The following is a 23,415-nucleotide window of genomic DNA, read 5'->3' as shown; positions in this document are numbered from 1 at the left end:
ATGAGATTTGTCATGAGAGAATATCTTTTGATATTGACATTAACACGTGAATTTTTTGTCATTTTGCCTGACATTTGGCTTGGTCAGTGATTTTGATAAAGAATTATGCTTTTGTCCAGTCCAAGGATTGTGAGATTTAACCTTTTTGTATGTGTGTTTTGAAAAGGTGTTTTTTTGCAGGTTTTGCAGGTGTGTAGACACGTGCAGACCTTTTGTGATGTGATTTCTTAAACTTTTGAGATGAACTTTTGAGTGCCGAAGTTAGTAAAATTCCTTTCCATTTTTGAGTTTTTGAGAGTGACATTGGAAGGGTTGGAGTAGGTAAAATACATTTCCATTTTGGATTATCAAATGAATAGACCTAAAAACCATTTGATCGAAAAGACATATCCTTCGATTTGGACATTTTTTGAGTAGTGTCAGAAATAGTGACTTCCTTTTTTGTTTTCATGGTAACAATTTTCTTGAAATGATAATTTGAGAAAAAAAGTTTTTCTGGACTTTTTGACTTTAAGTATTTCACAGATTTCTTTTGTTTTGAAACTATTTCCCGTTGCTTTCCACGGGAACGAAATTCTTCTTTAAAAGCTCTTTTTGCTTCGGTCTTAGGAGAACCGCAGTCAGCAATGTTTAGTTGCGGTTTCCTTAAGCCTTTTGGAGATTTTAAAAAACAAGGAATTGATTCATCCGAGGTTGAAAAGTCAAGACTTTGAGAACATTGACCAAATTCAAAATTTTCGATTGGCAATTCATGATTAATTGGTTCAATAGTCATAGAGCTTTTGACTATGGTCTGCGGTGTAGTACTTTGAAAAACCGTAGAGTAAGTCTTGGTGGACATTTTAGTGGGACAATTGATACTAGGTAATGAGACAGATTGCAGTTTATGACTGCGGTTAGGAATACTATGGTCAGACTGCAGAGATGGAAAATCTCTTGTGACATCAGGACCTTCTACAACAATTTCCTCATCAACTACGGATGATGACTGAGAATCAGAATGGATTATACAAAGCCTGAGCTAATTATAATTGGAATATGTTCAACACAAAAATATTTGAGAAAACTTTATTTCAAAAATTCAAAAGGTTAATTTTTGTGTGTGTAAGAATTCCATATTATAGGTATGCATTGTCATTTATTTCATATCTCATTGAAACTATGTCTCATTCCACTATGTCAACATCGTCATCTTCCCGCGCTACCACCTCAGCTGAGGAGTCCGGCTACGTCACTATTATCCCTCGATGTAATCCCCCCGCCTCGATAGAAGAAGACCCATCGGAGGAAACAGAAGATATAGAAAACTCGGTGGAGATCCGAAATGACAACGCCCCGAGTCAACGACGCGAGGCATCACCTGCATCGGTGTTGCCACTGCCACCACTTTATGGGCTTCGCATTCGGAGGACGGCGAGGAAGAGTGTTCCCATTCCAGGATGGATAGCCACCAGCACAGCAGGACTTGGCATGGCAAGACCTAGCGGGATAGGACCCAGCGTTGCAGGACCGATAGCACCCCCACCACAGCGAGTCGTAGGGATACCTGTTAATCAGTCGGGTATAACCCCGGAGGAGTCCCGGAGGATGCATTTGATGGCAGTGGACCTACGTCACAGCCTCGCTGTGATAGCCGGGCATCAGGTGGTATTAAATGAAGTGATGACAGGGATGGAAATCCTATTTCAGCATTCGATGGAGGCTACTGACACTGCTAGTGCTGCTAGACGAGAGGCAGGTCATGCGATGACAGCATATTATGTGCTTGGAGGGCTATTACTGATTGTTGTGTTGATGTTTCTCTTAGGGATAGCGATTAGCACTTGGTTCTAATTTCAGTATTTTATTTTATTTTGTTATGAAACGAAAACCCATGTTGGGTGTCTTTTGGGGAAAAACATTTAAAATTTTATTTTGGGAATTCATATATCGTTTTGGTTTTATGACTATTTCAAATGGTGATGAGAAGTTTATTTTATGTTTGAAAACTTTTACTATGAGGTCAAACCCTAGAATTTACTTAGTCAATGGTTGAATAAAAAGAAGATTCATTTCTTTCCTTTCTAAAATCTATATGCCTAGTATTGCTGCAAACCATTAATTTGACAACACTTACGGTTTTCAAAATAATAGTGAACTAAATATTATACATTATTTTATGTATTTATACATATTTCTACTCTTGTGTCTTAGAACCATGTCAGGAAGGCCTAATCGCGGGCGCCCACAGAACGAAACACACCCGATGTTGCTCAAGTTGTAGCACAACTACTCATGGAAGCAATCCCAAATATTGTTACTCAAGTAACTGCGGGACTTAATGCTAACCAAGGATGTAGTGGAGGAAAATGGGGAAACAATGAAAGAGAATGCAACTACAAGTCCTTTATGGCTTGTAAACCTAAGGAGTTCCATGGAAAGGAAGGTGCGGTCGGGTTGCTGAAATGGATTGACAGCATGGAGTCGGTCCTTCACATTAGCAAATGCCTCAAGCGCAACAAAGTTGAGTATGCAACTTGCCTACTCCAAGATAGGGCATTGACTTGGTGGAATACTCTAGTGCAAACCCGAGGACGTGCAGCGACATATCAGCTAACTTGGGAAGACCTAAAGAAGTTGTTGATAGAGGAGTATTGTCCTAAGGATGAAATTCAGAAGCTTGAATCTGAATTCTGGAGCCATTCTATGGTTGGAACACAAATAGAGAAGTACACAGTCCGATTTCATGAACTAGCAAAACTGTACCTCACATGGTTACTCCTGAGGAGAAACGGATAGATCGTTACATTTGGGGTCTGGCACCAGAGATTCGGGGAATGGTTACTTCAGCAAATCCAACTACTATTCAGAGTGCAGTAAGTCTAGCAAATCGACTAACCAATGATGTTATAAGGATGGGAGCATCGACAAAGGAAAACTCTAGTAGCAAGAGGAAGCCAGCAGATCAGGGAGAGAAGAAGTGTGGAGGCAAGTCAAGGAGGAAGCAGAAAGTCTCAAGAAACTTTATGGTAAGAGCCCAGGAGCAAGAACTAGTGAAAACTCAGGAACAGGAAGTCATGGAAGTGCAGGAGCGAAAGCAGTACTGAAGGCCGCTTCCGAAGTGCAAGAAGTGTAACTTCCATCAAAAGGGAGCTTGCCCAGTGTGCCAAAACTGTAAACAAACATGCCATTACTCGAAGTATTGTAAGTTGAATAAGGATGGAAAAAGGGCATGTTACGAGTGTGGGAGTACTGATCATCTTCGTAGAGCATGTCCCAAACTGAACAAGGGGCCTGATAAAAATGGACAGGACCAAGCCAGCCAAAACTTCCAAGGAAATCAAGGTGGGCGGCCAAGAGGTGTAGCCTTTGTGATTGCTGCAGAAGAAGCTCATCAGAACCCTGAGGTGATAACGGGTACATTTCTTGTGAACAACCATTTTGCATCAGTAATATTCGATGCGGGAGCAGATAGGAGTTTTGTTTCTTTAGCATTTAAATCGTTAACTGACTTGAAATCGAAAAAGATGAGGAATACTTATGCTATTGAACTTGCTGATGGGTATGAAATTAGGGCAAATGATATAATTCCTGGCTGTACTCTGAATTTAGCTGATAAACGCTTTAGCATTGACCTAATTCCTATAGAGCTAGGTAGTTTTGATGTGATAGTAGGAATGGATTGGCTATCCAAAAATAGAGCGGACATTGGTTGTAACGAGAAAGTCATTAGGATACCTCTCCTTAATGGAGAAACCCTTATCATACATGGTGAGAAGCCAGGAAGAAGTTTAAACATTATATTAAGCACGAAGATTCACAAGTACCTGAAGAAGAATCGTATTGCATTCATGGTCCACGTGCTAGAAAGAGAACCTGAAGCTAAGCAACTCAAGGAGATTCCGGTGGTTCAAAATTATCCCGAAGTGTTTCCGGAGGAATTACCCGGTCAACCCCCTTACAGACAGGTCAAATTTCGGATAGACTTAATTCCCAGAGCGGCACCAGTAGCAAAATCACCATATCGCCTTGCACCATCCGAGATGCAAGAACTATCCGGACAACTTCAAGAACTTCTAGACAATGGGTTTATTTGACCAAGTTCTTCACCATGGGGAGCCCCAGCGTTATTCGTCAAAAACAAAGATGGGTCGTTCCGAATGTGCATTGATTACAGAGAACTGAACAAGTTGACAATCAAGAATCGATATCCCCTTCCTCGAATAGATGACTTGTTCGATCAGTTGCAGGGCGCTTCCTATTTCTCAAAGATCGACCTTCGGTCAGGGTATCATCAACTAAGAATCCACGAAGGGGACATTCACAAAACAACATTTAGAACCCGTTATGGACATTATGAGTTCTTAGTCATTCCTTTTGGACTAACGAACGCACCCATTGTTTTCATGGATTTGATGAATAGGGTCTGTAGACCATACCTAGACAAGTTTGTGATTGTATTTATTGATGACATACTTGTTTACTCACAAACAAAAGAAGATCACAATAGACATCTGAAGCTAGTGCTGGAGCGGTTGAAGGAGCAAAAATTGTATGCCAAGTTCACTAAGTGTGAATTTTGGATTCGGTAAGTACATTTCCTTGGTCTAGTGATCGGCGAAAGAGGAATTCATGTACATCCAGCTAAGATTGAGGCAATCAAGAAATGGGAAGCCCCCAAAACCCCGATAGAAATACGATAGTTCCTAGGATTAGCTGGGTACTACAGACGCTTCAATTGAAAATTTCTCTAGGATTGCTCAACCATTAACGTCTTTGACCCAAAAGGAAAGAAAATTTCTCTGGGAAGAGAAACACGAAGAGGCATTCCAAATCTTGAAAAACAAGTTGTGCAATGCACCAATTCTGGCTTTACCGGAAGGATCAGAGAGCTTTGTAGTGTATTGTGATGTGTCTCGTCAAGGATTAGGATGTGTGTTAATGCAAAAAGATAAGGTCACTGTGTATGCTTCTAGACAACTCAAACCGCATGAGAAGAATTATACCACCCATGATCTAGAACTAGGAGCAATCGTTTTCGCTCTAAAGATATGGAGGCATTATTTGTATGGAACCAAGTGCACCATTTTTACCGATCACAAAAGCCTTCAGCATATCCTAGATCAAAAAATGTTAAACATGCGGCAGAGGAGATGGGTAGAGTTGTTTAGTGATTATGGTTGTGAGATACGATATCACCCAGGAAAGGATAACGTAGTAGTCGACGCTCTAAGTAGGAAAGAAAGAGTGAAACCTTCCCGTGTGAGAGCTTTGGGAATGGTAATACAGACAAGCTTTCAATCTCAAATCATTGATGCCCCGGAGAAAGCGTTATTCAAGGAAAATCTTCCAGGAGAAACCTTACATGGTTTGGAAGAGAGATTTGAAACCAAACCTGATGGAGTTCGTTATTTCAAGGATAGGGTCTGGATTCCAAGGTTTAACGATCTGAGAGACACGGTGCTAGATGAGTCTCATCGATCTAAATACTCAATCCACCCTGGAGCAGATAAGATGTCCAAGAATCTTAAAGAGTACTATTGGTGGCCTGTAATTAAAAAAGGATATTGCCTTGTATGTCGGAAAGTGTTTGACATGCTCAATAGTCAAAGCTGAACATCAAAAACCATCTGGCTTGTTGCAACAACCTAAAATTCCCCAATGGAAATGGGAGCAGATATCCGTGGATTTCGTTACCAAACTTCCTAGAACTGCTAAAGGTCATGACTCAATTTGGGTCATAGTGGATCAACTGACGAAATCTTCTCACTTTCTCCCCATTCGGGAAGATTTCAAGATGGAAAAATTGGCCCAAATCTACATCGACAAAATTGTTTCTCTGCATGGTATACCCCTATCTATCATTTATGATAGAGATAGTTGTTTTACATCACGATTTTGGTGGATGTTACAGAAGGCACTAGGAACCAAGATAGATTTGAGCATAGCTTACCACCCTCAGACAGATGGGAAAACAGAGAGAACAATACAAACATTGGAAGACATGCTACGAGCGTATGTCATTGAGTTCAAAGGAAATTGGGATACTCATTTTCCTCTAGTTGAGTTCTCCTACAATAACAGTTACCACATGAGTATCCAATGTTCTCCATATGAAGCATTGTATGGACGCAAGTGTTGTTCGCCCTTATGTTGGACAGAAATCGGAGACAGACAATTGACTAGACTCGAACTTATCCAGGAAACATCTGACAAGATTGCTATCATCAAAGATAGGCTTAAAGCTGCCAGATATCGTCAGAAAAGTTATGCGGACAATCGTCGAAAAGCCTTAGAATTCCAAGTTGGAGACAAGGTACTTTTAAAAGTGTCTCCTTGGAAAGGGCTTGTACATTTTGGTAAGAAAGGAAAACTAAGCCCAAGATATGTTGGACCCTTTGAGCTCATTGAAAGGATTGGTTCGGTAGCGTATAAACTCCAATTACCCCAAGAGTTAAGCGCCATTCATGACACATTCCACGTTTCCAATCTTAAGAAATGTCTAGCCGACGAAGCATTGATAGTACCCCTGGAGGAAATTAAGATCAATGATAAGCTAAACTTTGTTGAGGAACCGATAGAAATCCTTGACAGGGAGGTAAAACAACTTAAGCGGAGTAAGATTCCGATTGTGAAAGTTCGATGGAACTCAAAATGCGGGTCGGTGTATACCTGGGAGCGTGAGGACTTCATGAAGGAAAAGTATCCACAACGTTTCCTATACAATGACAAACGATGACATAGAATGAATTTCGGGACGAAATTCTTTTTAAGTAGCGGATACTGTGACAACTGTCAAATTCAGGTCATTCTCGGACTCATGCATCTTTGTAAAAACCATTCATGCACAACATGCCATGGCCTAGTAGTATAAATTAGGTCAAAAATCTTGCATAAACTAGGATCCAACTAAGATCTAGGACTAATATACTTGATTCTTACGATTCTAGTAAGTTGCTTAACTACAATAGGAAATGCCAATACCATAATTAGAATGAAACTTCAAACTTTGTTACAATTGAAAAAGGGTATAAAACCCTAAAAATAAATTGAATTATTCTAATTACATTTCAAAATGATGGTGAATATAAAACAATGTTCCAAAAACCCTAAAGAGCCAATAATCCAAATTTATAAACCTTAAAGCTTAAAAACTTTATAAAATTTGGCTATAAACTTCCTAATATCAAATTTTTATTAATCAAACTATGGATTATAAACAATGAAATAAAAATTTGATTTATTAAACATTAAGCATAATTTATTGGTTAAAAACAAAGATTTTTAAATAAATCAGGAATTACATAAGAAGAATTTTTATAAAAAATCTTGGGTTTTATAAAAATGAAGAAGGAATTTATTTAATTTGAATTTTAGGAGAGCGAGGGCCTTTAATCCACCCAAAATCCGGCCACCCTCTCGCTATGCTCTCCCTCTTCCCAAAACTTCAATCATTAAGATCTAATCCCCACTCTTCCACTTCTCTATTCACTCTTTCTCACAATCCACCCTTCTAACACTCAAACTCTCTCTTTCTCTCTCTCTCTCTCTCTCTCTCTCTCTCTCTCTCTAACTCACAAAAATCATCAGCCAAGAACACCTCTCCACACTCAAATCTTCATCCTCCAAGACTAATCTTCAAGGTAGACACGAAAATCTTTCACTTCTCCTTACTTTTCTTCTTGTTTTTAAAAGGTTTTTCTTGTATTTCTCTTCCTTCTACACCATTCTTTATGAACATTCATGAACATGTTCATGAATGTAAGGTTTGATGATGATGGTGGTAGGGTTTCACCCAAGAACAACATGCATGTTGTTTAATGGTGAAATCTAAGGACCAAAACCTATGTCAAACACTAAAGTTCGGATTTTTACATGTTTTGAAGGTTCAAACACCTTATGCTTTCAAGTATTTCTTTTAAAAACATCACTATGACAAACATAGGTCCATGCATGGTCTTTAATGTTGGATTAATGTCTAAGTCCATAACTATATTTGGTATGTACTTGACCCGACCCGGCATGGTCCATTTGGGTTGCACTTCATCGACACAATTTATATGGATAATATTTTGAGAATAGTATATTTATGATTTATATTAATATATTATAAGTTCTAATATATTAATTTGGAATCATATTATTTAATTAGTATTAATCAAAACTTAATTTAGAATTAATTAAGTGATCAAAATGAACTAATTAAATATGGACTCTTATATATATGGAATCGGCCAAGTTCATTTAGGTTGGGCTAAGCTTTCATGGATAGTCCATGGAGTGTTTAACCCGGATCATATGAAATGAAAGGTCATGGGTTTAACCCTAGTCTCCATACTATATAAAGATGTCCTTGGTTGGTGAAATTGGCACTAGTGAGGTACACTAAGAAGGGCTAGTTGATTTCACTAGAGAGAACCAAGTATCCATATTCTCTAAAGTCTTCCAAGGTGTTATGGTGATTTGTGATTCCATTTGAGGCTTCCACACTATTGGGGCTAAGCTCTTAAAGCTTGAAGATATCAAGCTACATCAAAAGGTATGTCATCTAACTAGTACTTTGTAGTATAAGAACTTCATAATATGCTAGTTAGGCTTAAAGCCTTGGAAATTTCTTATTTGCATGTATAATAGAGAAAACATAGATCCAAGGTTTATAGGGTTGAATGTACACCATAGGAGTGTTAGAATGCTCAAAACCCAACAGTGGTATCAGAGCCTGGTTGTTTTCTGTTATATTAATGCAAATGTTTTATTTTCAAGGGAAAAAAACATGACGTTTGTCAAATTTTAAGATAATTACTTGTTTTTGTGAAAAACTAACTATTTGTAAAATTTGAATCATTTTCTATATGAGTTGGATTAGGTCAAGTTTAGTAAAAGGTAAAATTATATGATTATTTTATTAGTTTTAAAAGTTTGATCTAAAGAGTTTTTTGGAACATCGATAAGTTATGGATATGAAAAGATTTTTAAAAAAAAAAATTGATTCAAAGTTTTTTATGGAGTTACAAAACTTGGTCTTTATGTTTTAAAGAATTCCATAACTTGTTCTTAAGTTATGGAACATGAAAAGTTTCATCATAAAAGAAACATTAAACTCCATAAGTTATGGAATCCAAAGTTTTTTTTGTGTTACCTTGTCTTATGAGTTATTTTTTAGATTAATGAAAAATATGTGTTAATAGTTTTCAATCCAAATTAATCTAAATTTTTTTCATAAAATGTGTTTTTGTAACATGTCCTCAAGTTATATGAAAAGTCACATTTATGAATCTTAAAAACTCATAAAAAATGCCTTAGGTTAAAAAAAAAAAATGAATAGTCTTTCCTTATTAAATGGTTTTATGACTCCATAACTTGTCCTCAAGTTATGGAGAACCAAGAGTCTCTTCATTAAATAAAAAAAAAATGTGTAACCTTAATTAATTTCATAAGTTATAAAATAAAGAAAAGTTAATTCTTTTATTAGTTTAAAGTGTTCCATAAATTGTCCTCAAGTTATGGAACTTGAAGAGTTTTTGGAATAAAACTACTTTAAACACATAAGTTATGGAATTAATTAGTTTTGAATAGTTTCAAAACATGCCCTTAAGTTTTGGAATTTGAAAAGTTTTCACTTATGAATACTTTAATTCAAAGTTAGCCCTGAGAATTTTAAAAGTTAAAATTCAACCCTTATACTTTATAATATTATAAGTTATATATATATATATATATATATATATACACACACAAGAGTAAAGTCAGTCTTACCGTTAGTAGGCCTCATTCACGAAGCTGGTCTATAAGGGTGGTATAAGGTTACTGCCTATAAAATGGCAGTTTAATGGGTGTCTACTCTCACCCACCGCTTCCTTGACTGGTGGAGGGTTGTTAGCCGAATGGGTTTGACAGGACTACAATTCTGCCTTCATTAAAAGTATTAATGATAAATACTAAGTAACTAAACTCTTAAAAATACCCAATCTTAGTTACTTAGGAAAATGTGAATAAGGTGCAAATCCATGAAATTACACTTTGCACTTTGTTTAAGTCGGTTAGTGGAGCGTGTGTGGTTAACCGGCACACTAACTCGTATTTAACAAGGTAGGCAAAGGGTAACTTAATGTTTATCATAGTATCGATGGAGTGTGTGTGGTTAACCGGCAAATCGTTTGAGGGGTAAACACTTAAGTGTACCAAGTAATTTGCATGGTTACTTCACACCTTGTTTTGTGATCCTCGGCATCCCAGTCACAAAACCTGAAGGGCACACTCGAGATTGAAACGTGCCATTTAACAATTCAATGAATCTCAAAGATCTAGGAATTTCAAATCGAATTAAAACCTAATTAATTATTTCGTTTTTCATGGTGGAAATTGGTGAATCGTCATTCACCTACCTTCAAATATTCTATAGCTTGGATTACGGCATCCCTCTACCAAGTTATAAAATAGTTTGTTGGGTCCTAGCCTTAATGTTTCATATTGGGTTTTATTTTAGGACATTAAATCAACTATCTTGAATATCTCCCAAAAGATATCAAGTTCAGAATCTATGATCTTCCCAAATATCTTGGAACTTCACTTCCTCTACCTCCCACAATTATTCTCCCTAACCCACAAGTTCAAGGTCACTCAAGCCCTATTGGCAAGTCAAGGTCTAGGTGTGATCACATCTTGGAGGTGAAGTCACATGCTGACAAGTCGGGAGAGTTGGGTGTCAAAGTCTTAAGAAAGTTAATGGTTCAATCACTTTCTAAGTCACATAGTGAATTTCTTTGGAACTCCTATGAAACAGACAGTGACAAGACCGTTAATGATCTTATCTATTTGCTAAGATCATCTTCCTAAAACTTTATGGACATTAACAATGATGACATTGGATATCCAGTAAAGCTCTCTCTTCCCATTGGAAAAGGATCGGCCATAGTCAACTGGGTTGACCAAATGGTAAAGAGAAAAGCTAAGTCTGTGATAGTCCCATGTACCATTACAAAGGGTCCATATGGTTATATTGCCAAAGGAAGGGGCATTGGTTGTGAATCTGCCAATTTACTTAAGGGTGTTAAAGTCAATAAGTTTGACTCTACTTCAGGTAAAGTCTACTATCTAATTCTGCTAAGTTTCTATTATGAAATTCTTGATACATGATGTGACTGGGTCACATGGTGATGTTTTAAGAATCAAAGAAAAGTAAAGAAAATTAAAGAAAGAATATGCTGAATCTGATCGCGTACATGGATTTCTATCGCATAGTTTCGAGATTGGATTCTTGAGCTACTTTTAGGAGTTATGAGATATTGCTTAGGAATAGATAACAACAAGTTTTCATATGGATTGTAAGGATAGTTTTTCCGCAAAGTTTTTAAAATAAAAGGAAAAATGATGATTTTATTTATTTTAAAAATATACTTACAATGGCATTTGAGGAAAAAAAAATTCTTATATGATTCCATTAATAGCAAGAGTGGAAATATGAAACTGATTCTTTCATTTGTGGTAATCTCTAAACTTATCAAATAAGGAAAGATTCTCATCACCCAAGTTTCAATTGGACCGGAACTTGGAATCATGCAAGTTGTATAGCATGATGAATGAGAACTTTCAAGTATTGGAAAATTAAGACTAATTACTTGTTCACATGGATGTGTCAGTCAAGTGAAGGACTAAGGGATCGAGTGCACATTCTGGTGCACTGGTCAAGTCCACCACAAAAGATCGATAAGATTATTCGTCATAATTTACTAAATCTCAGTAAATATGGTTATTCTTACAAGCTTAAGTGTAATTCTGAGACATTGGAAAAGGTTCCAATGTAAGGCAGAGCGACTAAGAAGAATCAAATTAGGCATAAGGGTAAAAGTTTCTCAAATCTAAAAAGATGGGAGAGTACTTTAGTATCAGTTTTTATGATCATCTTACTGATTTAGAGACCTTATCACAATTCATCCTCTAAGTGCCTTCTTATAGCTAAGAAGAGGAGCTATGAAATGTTGAAGTGGTTAAATAAAGAAGATGACTCATACTTCGTTCCAAAAAACAATTCTTAGAGTCATACTCCAAGATTGTAACTTGAGTGACATGTCTTAAAGAAGGTTTAAAACACTTGTCAAATGTAAGAGTAAAAGTTTTCTACTCTTGTACATTTGAAATTGGTAAGTTGTGATGTTTTGGATAAAACAAAGACCAACTAAGGCAAATTGTGTGAAGTGTCTGTCTTGATTAGAATCCACACTATCTCTTGAATATTTGACAAGAAAGTCTTATAGGTCAAGGAGACAGTGGGAGTCTAAAAGATCCTGAAAGGGTTTCAAGAAGTCATCAAGAACAAAAAAAACCTGTATTTCATCACTAGCACACAACTAGAGGTTTATAAGCTATCGTGTTGACATTTTTGTGCCCATTCCAGTTAAGGTTGGCTTTGCATATGAGTTCTTAGAGTTCTCAATTGGTTGCAAAACAACTTGGAAGCAATGGCAGGACCTTGAGCTGCCAGGTAGCAAGAAGTTAAGATTGCACAAGTTCAATCCATATGAGTTAGGATTTGTCACCAACCTAGTCCTGTGATTATGGTTTTGATAAATTCACATGGATAGGAACACTTACACCATAAAATATAAGTGTCATAAGGTTTCTCTTCGATTCATGAAAATGATGGTAAGGAAACTCTTTCACTAAGTAGATTTTAAGTAGATAGCAATTTTGATATTTGCAGTTCTAAAAGTCGTTAGTGGAGCGTGCGTGGTTAACCGGCACACTAACATTGACTTATGAGAAATGACAAAAGGTCTAAACAATTTAGACTATGATTATGGCAGCCCTTTTCGTAGTTCTGAAATTGTTTAGACACACTTGTGAGCTATCTAAGAGAGGTGTATGATTTTGATAAAGTCTTATCAAGGCAATCTAGTATCAAAAATCTAAACTTTGGTAAGAAAGTCAATAAAGTATTGATTTCTAGAAGTCCAGTAGATTTCTGGGTACATGTCAAAGCTAGTGGGAGCATAATTGTTATGCTATTAATCATCATGTTAGTGGGAGCATGATAATTATGATAAAGATTGCAAGTTAGCAATGTTAATTATAGAAAACAAAAGGTTTCAATTGGGAAAAAGTTGTTTTGCTATAATTAAGGGAGAGGAAATTATACTTCATCTCAAATCTATAAGCTTAGATCGTGAGGTTTTAATCATTTAGTCAAGGATATATATATATATATATATATATATATATATATATATGAATTTCATGTTGGAATGGCTCAACATAAGGAAATTCTCTATATGGGTCCATTAATCGCGTCCCATATGCTTCAGATATAGGATCGATTACATGTGCTATATTCATCCTTTATAAAATTTTCCAAATGCCTGGGGCATTAAGAAGCGAAAAGGTCTAGAATTGGATATAACTAAAATGATTAAGCAATTGTCGAGGACAATCTAAGGTTTACCAAAGATTCGTTGCTCAACTATAGCTGGAAGTATAGTGTTAATTCTGGAAGGACCATATTGACATAATCTGTAAGGAGGCAACTCCTGTTCAGAAGTGATAGTCAAAATGGAATATGGAAATGTTTCAAAGTTAGAAAGTATTCAATCTGTAAGATTAGGAAACTTAATGCAAGAAGGATGTTTCCAAGGAGTTGATCTCCTTTGGAATACTCTGTAATGATTGAATACTCTCTCTCTCTCTATATATATATATATATATATATATATATATATATATATATATATATATATATATATGAATTTCATGTTCGAATGGCTCAACATAAGGAAATTCTCTATATGGGTCCATTAATTGTGTCCCATATGCTTCAGATATAGGATCGATTACATGTGTTATATTCATCCTTTATAAAATTTTCCAAATGCCTGGGGCATTAAGAAGCGAAAAGGTCTAGAATTGGATATGAATAAAATGATTAAGCAATTGTCGAGGACAATCTAAGGTTTACCAAAGATTCGTTGCTCAAGTACAGCTGGAAGTATAGTGTTAATTCTGGAAGGACCATATTGACATAATATGTAAGGAGGCAACTCTTGTTTAGAAGTGATAGTCAAAATGGAATATGCAAATGTTTCAAAGTTAGAAAGTATTCAATATGTATGATTAGGAAACTTAATGCAAGAAGGATGTTTCCAAGGAGTTGATCTCCTTTGGAATACTCTGTAATGATTTTTGCCAAGTCTTTGTGAATTTGTGCATAATCAATACAAGAGGATCAATGCATATAAGTTTAGAATCTAACAGATTTCAGTAAATGGCATGAAGTTGGAGTTCTTACATTTGCAGTAAGGAATTGGGACTGTGAAATGAGAATCATTGGAGTTATGTTCAATTGATCGAGTTCACAAAGTAAGGATCATAGACAAACATAGAGTGCATACTTGGTGTATGGGAACGCTATTGTTTAAGAAAAACATAGTGTACATGCTTGGAGCATCGGACAAATAGTGTTTTTAATTCAAGTATAAAGTTGATAAAACCGAAACAATGAATAAAGAGTAATCAGTATGGTGATAAATAAAAGTGTTTATTTATATTCATAGGGTTTGATACCATATTAGATTAAATTATTCTTGTGTTTCATTTTGCATGTTTTGACTTCCAGAATAAACTAGGTTATTCTTCCAGAATGACTAAGTTATTCAAACAATCCGCAGTCGATCATATGTTGGAAGTAGATATGAATTAACATTGTCATGGGTTGGCTTGTAGAGGTCTAAGATGTTGGACAAAGGGCTACAACACTCATGAGTGCTCATAAGTTCTGAGTATTGGATTCAACCCGCACTCATTGGAATCATTTCATGGATTTTATCACGAGTGATCATGATACGATAATATCTTATATTCTTCAAACCTAGAGATATGAGTTGTTACTATGAGATGGTTGTACATTGATTGCACGAAAACACATTCGGTAACTCGGTGCTATAAAACATGCCTTTGTGTATGATTCAACAAGTAGCAGAACAAGCCATATGAGTCGAAGTTTATCCATTCCTTTTACCTTCGGGATAAAAGCGATATCTGTGGGCCCCTCGATTATCTAATGATAACACATGTGAGTGCTTGGCCAAGCCAGGACTGATTTGATTTGTTCAATCAGTCAGTCGTCATGAATTGGAAATCAGGAAACAACAAATGGACAGAGAGAATAGTTATAATCCATGTCTCAGTTTATATGATATCTAGAATGGAGGAATATATGATCCCTTATCTAATGGACAAGTTCGTTGACAAGATCAGAGTTCAACAGCGGCTTTAAGAGCTACGATTGGTAGTTAGGTTTTGAAGTCATACTCAATAATAGTTTTAGACTTATCCAAGTGGGAGAATGTTGGAGTAATTTCTAAGTCCATAATTATATTTGGTATGTACTTGACCCGACCCGGCATGGTCCATTTGGGTTGCACTTCACCGACACAATTTATATGGATAGTCTTTTGAGAATAGTATATTTATGATTTATATTAATATATTATAATTTCTAATATATTAATATGGAATCATATTATTTAATTAGTATTGATCAAAACTTAATTTAGAATTAATTAAGTGATCAAAATGAACTAATTAAATATGGACTCTTATATATATGGAATGGGCTAAGTTCATTTAGGTTGGGCTAAGCTTTCATGGATAGTCCATGGAGTGTTTAACCCACGGATCATATGAAATGAAAGGTCATGGGTTTAACCCTAGTCTCCATACTATATAAAGATGTCCTTGGTTGGTGAAATTGGCACTAGTGTGGTACACTAAGAAGGGCTAGCTAATTTCACTAGAAAGAACCAAGTATCCATATTCTCTAAAGTCTTCCAAGGTGTTATGGTGATTTGTGATTCCATTTGAGGCTTCCACACTATTGGGGCTAAGCTCTTAATGCTTGAAGATATCAAGTTACATCAAAAGGTATGTCATCTAACTAGTACTTTGTAGTATAAGAACTTCATAATATGCTAGTTAGGATTAAAGCCTTGGAAAGTTCTTATTTGCATGTATAATAGAGAAAACATAGATCCAAGGTTTATAGGGTTGAATGTACACCATAGGAGTGTTAGAATGCTCAAAACCCAACATTCAAACCGTGATGCATGTGATGAACACCAAGCTAATGAGCTTGATGATCAAAGTACATTGTTAATAGTGCATGTAAACGATTTTGTCTATAAAAATATCTAAAAGTTCCTTTCTGTTCAAACCAAAATTTTTCCATTTTCCCAATAAGGTTATATGAACATCTGGGAAATATCAAGAGTTTTTATCATTTCTTTGATTTATTAAAATTGTTGCAAGAAAACAAGGGAATAAACCACATAAAGTACTTCCAGAGGTCTATAAATCCGGAATAAATTCGTGGATGACCCCTATGGTGAATAATGACCCTTCATTAAATTTCATCGATTTTTGTTGATTTTTAATATGATTTTCGATTTTGTTTTTGTTTGGGTACAATAAATCACAAAACCACTTTAGAGAGTGTGAAAATTGTATATAACAATTTTCGCAGCTCTTACCTATGGTGGTAGACTCAGAAAAATAATTTCAGAATTTTTTCATCATGCCTTCCTATTTTTCCCAATTTTTTGTAATTATAATGGCCTAAAAATAGGAAAAATAGTTCTGATTATCCAAAATTCGTGACATTTTACCAGAAAATCATGTTCTATAGTAGGAGGTTACATAAAAATTTTGGATGATTTTTCTTTACTATAAACTATTTTTCTCCTATTTTCTAAGGTTAAATACACTTAAGTACACATAAATACCCAAAAGTGGATTATACAATATGAAAACCGCTTTTTGTATTTTTCCCAGATTACTTACACTGTAAATGATGTTACAAAAAGTTTTGGTAATTTATTTGAACTGTTTATTATTTATTCTTCAATTAATGATTATTTAAGGTGATAAAACAAGAAAAAATATAAATACCCACTAAAAAATATCTTTTATAATTTTCCCAGCCTAGTTATGTATAATAACAGTTAAATAAAAAGTTTGAGTAAATTTGGAAACTGTTTTCTATTTATTCCAATTTTTATTGGAATAAATGCTCAAAAATCATAAAATATAATTAACAGATTGGAAATCTATTTTTATATTCTTCCCAGCTTAGTAATGTGTAATAATAGTAAAATAAAAAGTTTGAGAATTTTTATCCTTTGAATGCTATTTTTCGTGAATTTATGATGTTATAAAGGCTTAAAAATTTGGAAAATAGTTAACCACATCAAAAATTCAAGGAAAATTTTCTGGAAAACCTCTATTGTGTTTAGAATGAAAAATACAAGGTTTGACAATTTTTGGAAACTATTTGATTGATGAGATAAAAACCTTTATGATCGAATAGATCTTTGAAATAGGTATATAAAGAATGTAAAGCAATACTTAAGAATGGATTTGAATCTGTCGAATGATTAAACTTTCAATCCTCAGCAGAGCTCGATGAAGAACTTCCGCTGTAGAGGATTCTTGGGTTACAAAAAGATAACTTCTATAATTATATTGTAAAACCCTAATCAATCGGTTACGTAAAAGATGCATGCAAGCATCTATAAATACACAAACCCTAGAAAATAAGATACGGATGGACACCCCATACCGCACAAAGAATGGACTAGGAAGTGAGCCCAAGACGCAACACCAATAACCCAACAATCTCCCCCTTTGCGTCAATAGAGGCGAGACTTCACTCCAACTTGCTTGCCCCCGCAGCACTGGCTTTCTTGACTGTCTTGAACAGGCAGGGGATGATGGCAAGAAGTGTTTGTCGGAAGTGAATGTACCAGTTTATCATATCATTGAAGTACTTTTTGTCACTATCCGTGTTCTGCTTGCAACGATTGATTATACCCAGAACATGCTCTAGACAAGAGGTCGTGTAAAGATGTTTGTCAGCCAAAGCAAACAGGCATTTCTGGCCTTCTGCTCTAGTGAACATGACTGAGTTCTGTTTCGGGTCAATCTTTCCCATCTTCATTCGGTTTATGTCGCTAGCAGAACCCACTGGAGTGATGATGGGCTTCTTCCTTAGGATATTAGCAATCTCTTGATCAAGCTTAGCCACCTCCAAAATATAGCAAACCAACATTCTCTTGAAATGGTCTATGACCGGACCATATTCAGCTTCGTTGACAAGAAGAATGTTGTGCAGAACGATCCAATCGTGAGGGTTGAGGTTGGGAAGATCAGCCAGAGAGATAGAGTGCTCAGATTTTTCAGATCCCCTCAAGACCTTGAATCTGACATTAACAAAATTACGTTCACGAACAGGCTTGAGTACCCGAACGTTGGTTATCTTCTGTGCGCTTCAAGTTTGGTACTAAGGTTGAGCAGTCCTCAGGTAATAGTCTATAAGCTCCCTATCCACCTTCGGGTGAGGATGGGGAACTTCAGCTATATGAGCGAACGCATGGAAGATGAAGGCCTTTCGGGTCAGGGGCATGTCAAACTGGGAATCGATTGAGTTGACACGGTCTAGTGAGATAACCGGTTCTAGCCAAAGAGTGCAAGGAGACTCAATGGCTTCTTTGATGAGCACCTCGAGGGTCCAAGGAGGAAACAGAGTTTTCTTGCTTTCAAGGAGATCATGAACCTCCTTCATCTTCCTTTCCTTGGCCTCGGCTTCCCTGACTATTCGAGCATTTTCATCCAGCTCTCTCTCTCTGGACAACTTCCTAACCAAGTTGACAATTGGCTCTTGATCATCACTCTCATCACTGTCGTCAGCAATTTGTTTAGCTTTGGCTTGAGCACTCAGACCTGATGAAGGACCAGATGATGGTTTGGGTGCTTTTGGAAGGATAGGTGATGAAAGTGGAATTGATTGTGGTAGATAACTTGGAAGGGGTTTCTGTTGAGCTATGGACTTCTTCTTTTCTCCCCCTTGTTTCGGATGGTCCTCCTGCTCAGGAATGCCTTCAATACGGCTAAGAAGGGCAAGAACAGGAGCGAGCTTCTCTGTAAGACTTCGCCTCACCGAATAGTTGAGAATCGGATCATGGGCTTCAAGGATATTGGACAAAGCTCCGTGGACATCTAAAACACAACTCCTGACCACAGCTTTCTCGGACCAAAGAGAATCGATTTCCTTCTCGGCCTGGGAGAGCTGATGAGTTGCCAAGGTAAGCTGGGAATACTTTTAGGCATGCTCTTCCTTTGAGGTAGATTCGGCGGCTAGAGTGGCTTGGAATAAGAGAAGACGATCCGCAACCGAAGACACAAATAATTGGTTGTCTTCTTTGAGTTTTTGGCGGAAGCTGGCAAATTGATGTTTTTCCGTCTCGAAGGAGTGGACCAGCTTCTCCACAACGGTGCGGATCTTCTTAGTGTTTAAATCTGAAGCCACCTGTAAGGACTCCAGCCAGATCTGGGCGTCCTGAAATAGTTTTTCGACTTTTTCGGTCGCTACCGCACTGGCCTGCGTGGATTTATCAATCGCAGCAGCAGTTGTGCTGATAGAGGCTTCATGAGCTTTTGTAAGTGACTCTACCATACTCTGAATAGCAGCCTCTGAAAAGTGAGATGTTGAGGAGGAGGAAGAAGCCACAAGATTGTCAATCTTCTCGTGGAGCTCCTTGATGTGCTTTTTGGTGACCGGAGCATCATCATCATCATCACTCTGAAGTTGATAAGGGTTGTAATAGATGGAGTCAAAAACGGTATCCTCCCCTCCTAAAAAGGTTTCGGTTTCAGCAGATGGAGTGGGAGATAAGGGTGCAGTGGGGGGTTCGGTGATTATAGTGGGTTCGGGTGCAGATGTAGGTTCGGGTTGTGAAGTAGAAACCCCCGTATCAGATACGTTGGTTAGAACCTCACGGGTGGTAGTGGTGGTGGCTTCTGTAAAAAGTGGTGGGGGAAGGGTGGTTGATGTGGTTTGAAGAGGAGTAGTTATGGGGGGAATGGAAATAGGGTCAGATATGGAGGGAATGGAAATAGAGGAGGTTATGATGGGAATGGAAGAGGTGGGTATAGGAGAAGGTGAAGGAGGTTTTGATGAAAGATGTACCTCATGATCAGGGGAGTGAGGTGGGGTTTCGCCTCGAGCTGACTCATCGGAGTCAGAGTGGTTCTCTTCCGAGTCGCTGGAAGAAGAGGAGAGAATGAGTTTTCTCTTAGGATGGACACTCTTCTTCTTTGCTGGTGGAGAAAGATCTGGTTTTGAGGGTTTCCGCTTCCTAGGAGAAGGACCCTTTGCCCCCCTTTGCTGCTTTCTTTATCTTCCTTTGCTCGGGTTTCTTTCCGCGAGCAGCAGGTTTATCTGCATCATTAATGGACTGAACCATTTCAGCAGAAAGCTCTGTTGGGCCCGAAGGACGAAAGTCCTTGTAGGCTTGCATGATGATGCTCTCCTTTGACACCCCAGCGGACATAGAGTCCGGAATGGATCCGATGAAGGAAAATTTTGTCGGATCGGTGACAATTATTTTGGTGGTGTGGAAAACGCTGATGTGGGAGAGAAGAGAACCTGCAATAGTAGGAACATGGAGTTTATCCATGGCCCACTTGGTGATGAGCGTCCAAAACCTGGCATAGGATACCTCAGTGTGGCGAGAGGAGGAGGCAAGGCTCTGAATGAGTTGCTGCCATAGAACTGAGCCATAGTCTAGGTTAAGGCCGTGATAAAGACCATAGAGAATGGTCATAAACATTTTGCTGGCCCCATCAGAACAAGAACTACGCTCGGAGAGCCCTTTGAAGAGAATGGTGAAGAAACCATTCCATGGGGGAGGGAGACACGATTTCTTAAAATTTGTAACTGTTGTGAGAATCTCCGTGTACCCCATATTGTAGAACATTGAAAATAATTGGCCGACGGTAATAGTGTCGGGATTAACCCTAGATTCATCGGCTTCAAAGCCTAGGAGCCAACAGAATCATTGCTTAGAGATGGAGGTCTTGTGAGCAAGAAGATCAAAGTAGATGCGATCCACTGATCTGTCATAATGGGCTGTTGAGAAGACCTGGGAGAGGCATTCCATTGGTACAAGCTCGACTTTGGAAAGAGCGAGCACCAACGGAGAGTATTTGAGGCACTCCACCATGGGATACATGTAATTTTCGTACGCCTTAGGGTTGAGATCAATCACCAGACTTTGTTGCGCACGGATTGGAAGAATGTTTGTGCAAGAAGAGGTTTCCTGTACTGATGAAGAATCCGCCATGGTTGAAGGAAGAAGATGATGAACAGTAGATGAGAAGTCGTCCGATTTTGCTCTTTTGAGTTTTGAATGTTGTAAATTGGGAATGAAGCAGATGAATTCCTTTTATACCGGGTAGAAGAGAGAGAAAGATCATCCCCAAATCTTCTTGATACAATAAAACGGTTTCGGATTTGACTGAAGCACGACAGTTGGCACCCTTGATGATTACGCGGGAGAGAGAAGAACTGTTCCGTTTTGCACGCGTGCCCATCACCTCACTATTGAGGCCGTTACACTGTTGGCTGAGTCAGCATCTTATCTGTTTAATAGCTGTCATCCAAACATAATATTATAAAGCAACCGAACGAGAATGTTGGAAAATCAAAGATTTTCGTGCATAGAGTGTGAAAGATAAGGAAATAAAGCGAGATATATATGGGAAGTAGTGATGTCAAAATTGACACAAAACAGTTGATCCCGGGCACGAATCACTTTCTTCAAGGTCAAGAGAGACCTTAAAGTGTTTGTATGGATTCCCGTTGAATTACGATCAATCACTTTCTAAGAAGTGTTGAAAGGTATCTTTTGGTTAGGCAAAATAGGGTGGCTTTCGCTTCAATTTAGAAACCCGGACCTTGACATAAGACCGAGACTAAATGAAGTACTTGTGAGACCGATGTGGTCTGTTGAACAAGTAGGCAGGATAACATATATAGAGACTTGGAGAAGATATATGATGGTGAAATCTCAAAAAAAAATTAAACTGGATTCTAGGGGAAGAAATGTTATGGTAAATAATAAATTCATAAGAATCGCACAAACAAAGAGAGATTTCATGTTAACCGTCAATTCATGATAGGTATTGAATGTTGGGTTTCACTGAGCACATAGTGACACGTGGCTTAGATCATAAACACAGATATTGTGCAACCATAAACCTCAATGGTTAATTCTGAGAGTCTGAAGGGTTACGATATGGGACCGAAATATGATGGAGAAGATAAGGTGGTGAAGAAAAGCGATAGTACCTCTGCTGAAAATAGTGACCAAGCAGTAAACTCTCAACTCATATGAGAAAAGAGTAAGGTAGCTCAGGATTAGAATAAATGGAGCAGCCTTTTTGGGAAGACAAGGTTTGTATATACCTAGTCATGAAGGCTTTTATTCAATATCAGTTGAGCCTTTTGGACAACATGCAGCAGCATGCTTCTAGGGACACTAAACTAAGTAAAATAAAGAATGAGACAAAAATATAGACAAACCAAACAGAATAAAAAAAATGAACCCGAAATGGACCGAACGCTCGGTTCATTTCGGTTCCAAAAAAAAATATTTTTGGATTTTTAGAAAGACAGCTTTACAAAAGGATACAACCATAGACAACACCTTATTGAGATTTGAGCGAAAATTTTTTTATGGGACCGAACCCGAAATAGATCGAACGTTCGGTTCATTTCGGTTCCCATGTGAACCGAACCCGAAATGGACCGAACGCTCGGTTCATTTCGGTTCATGTCGCTCCTTACTTTTTAACTTTGGGATGAAGTCTTTGGAACTGATTCAGATTCCATCATTCCTAGACCATGAAGGATTTTATTAAAACTGGCTTCAGGTAGAGCTTTGGTGAAGATATCCGCCAGTTGATCGGTGGATCGAACAAAGTGAATTTCGACATTACCATCCTCCACATGATCCTTAATGAAGTGATACCTTAGTGCTATATGCTTGGTCTTAGAGTGTTGCACTGGGTTGTGACAGATCCTAATTGCACTTTCTGAGTCGCAATATAGTGGGATCTTTTTCATGTTAAGCCCATAATCCCGGAGCTGGCTTTGGATCCATATTACTTGAGATGTGCAGGAGGCGGCTGCAATGTACTCTGCTTCGGCTGTAGAAAGGGAAACGCATGTTTGCTTCTTTGACTGCCAGCTGACCAATTTCCCATCAAGAAATTGGCAACCACCTGTGGTGCTTTTCCTGTCTAAACCACATCCTCCAAGGTCAGCATCGGAGAAGGCTTGAACGAAGATGCCTGAGTTGGATGGATACCAGAGACCGAGAGAGGTAGTTGGCTTCAGATACCTAAGTATGTTCTTCACTGCAATCAAATGAGGTTCTCGTGGGTTTGCCTGAAACCTAGCACAATAACATACGGAAAACATGATGTCAGGCCTGCTAGCAGTAAGATACATCAAAGATCCAATCATCTGGCGGTATAGCGTAATGTCAACTGCTGGTTTCTCCAGTGAAGGGGTAAGTTTGGTTCCGAAAGCCATTGGAACTTTGACCT

This window comes from Lactuca saligna, chromosome 8 (genome assembly GCF_052625555.1).
Source record: "Lactuca saligna cultivar CGN05327 chromosome 8, ASM5262555v1, whole genome shotgun sequence".
Taxonomy (NCBI): domain Eukaryota; kingdom Viridiplantae; phylum Streptophyta; class Magnoliopsida; order Asterales; family Asteraceae; genus Lactuca; species Lactuca saligna.
Note: the sequence above shows the minus strand (reverse complement) of the source record.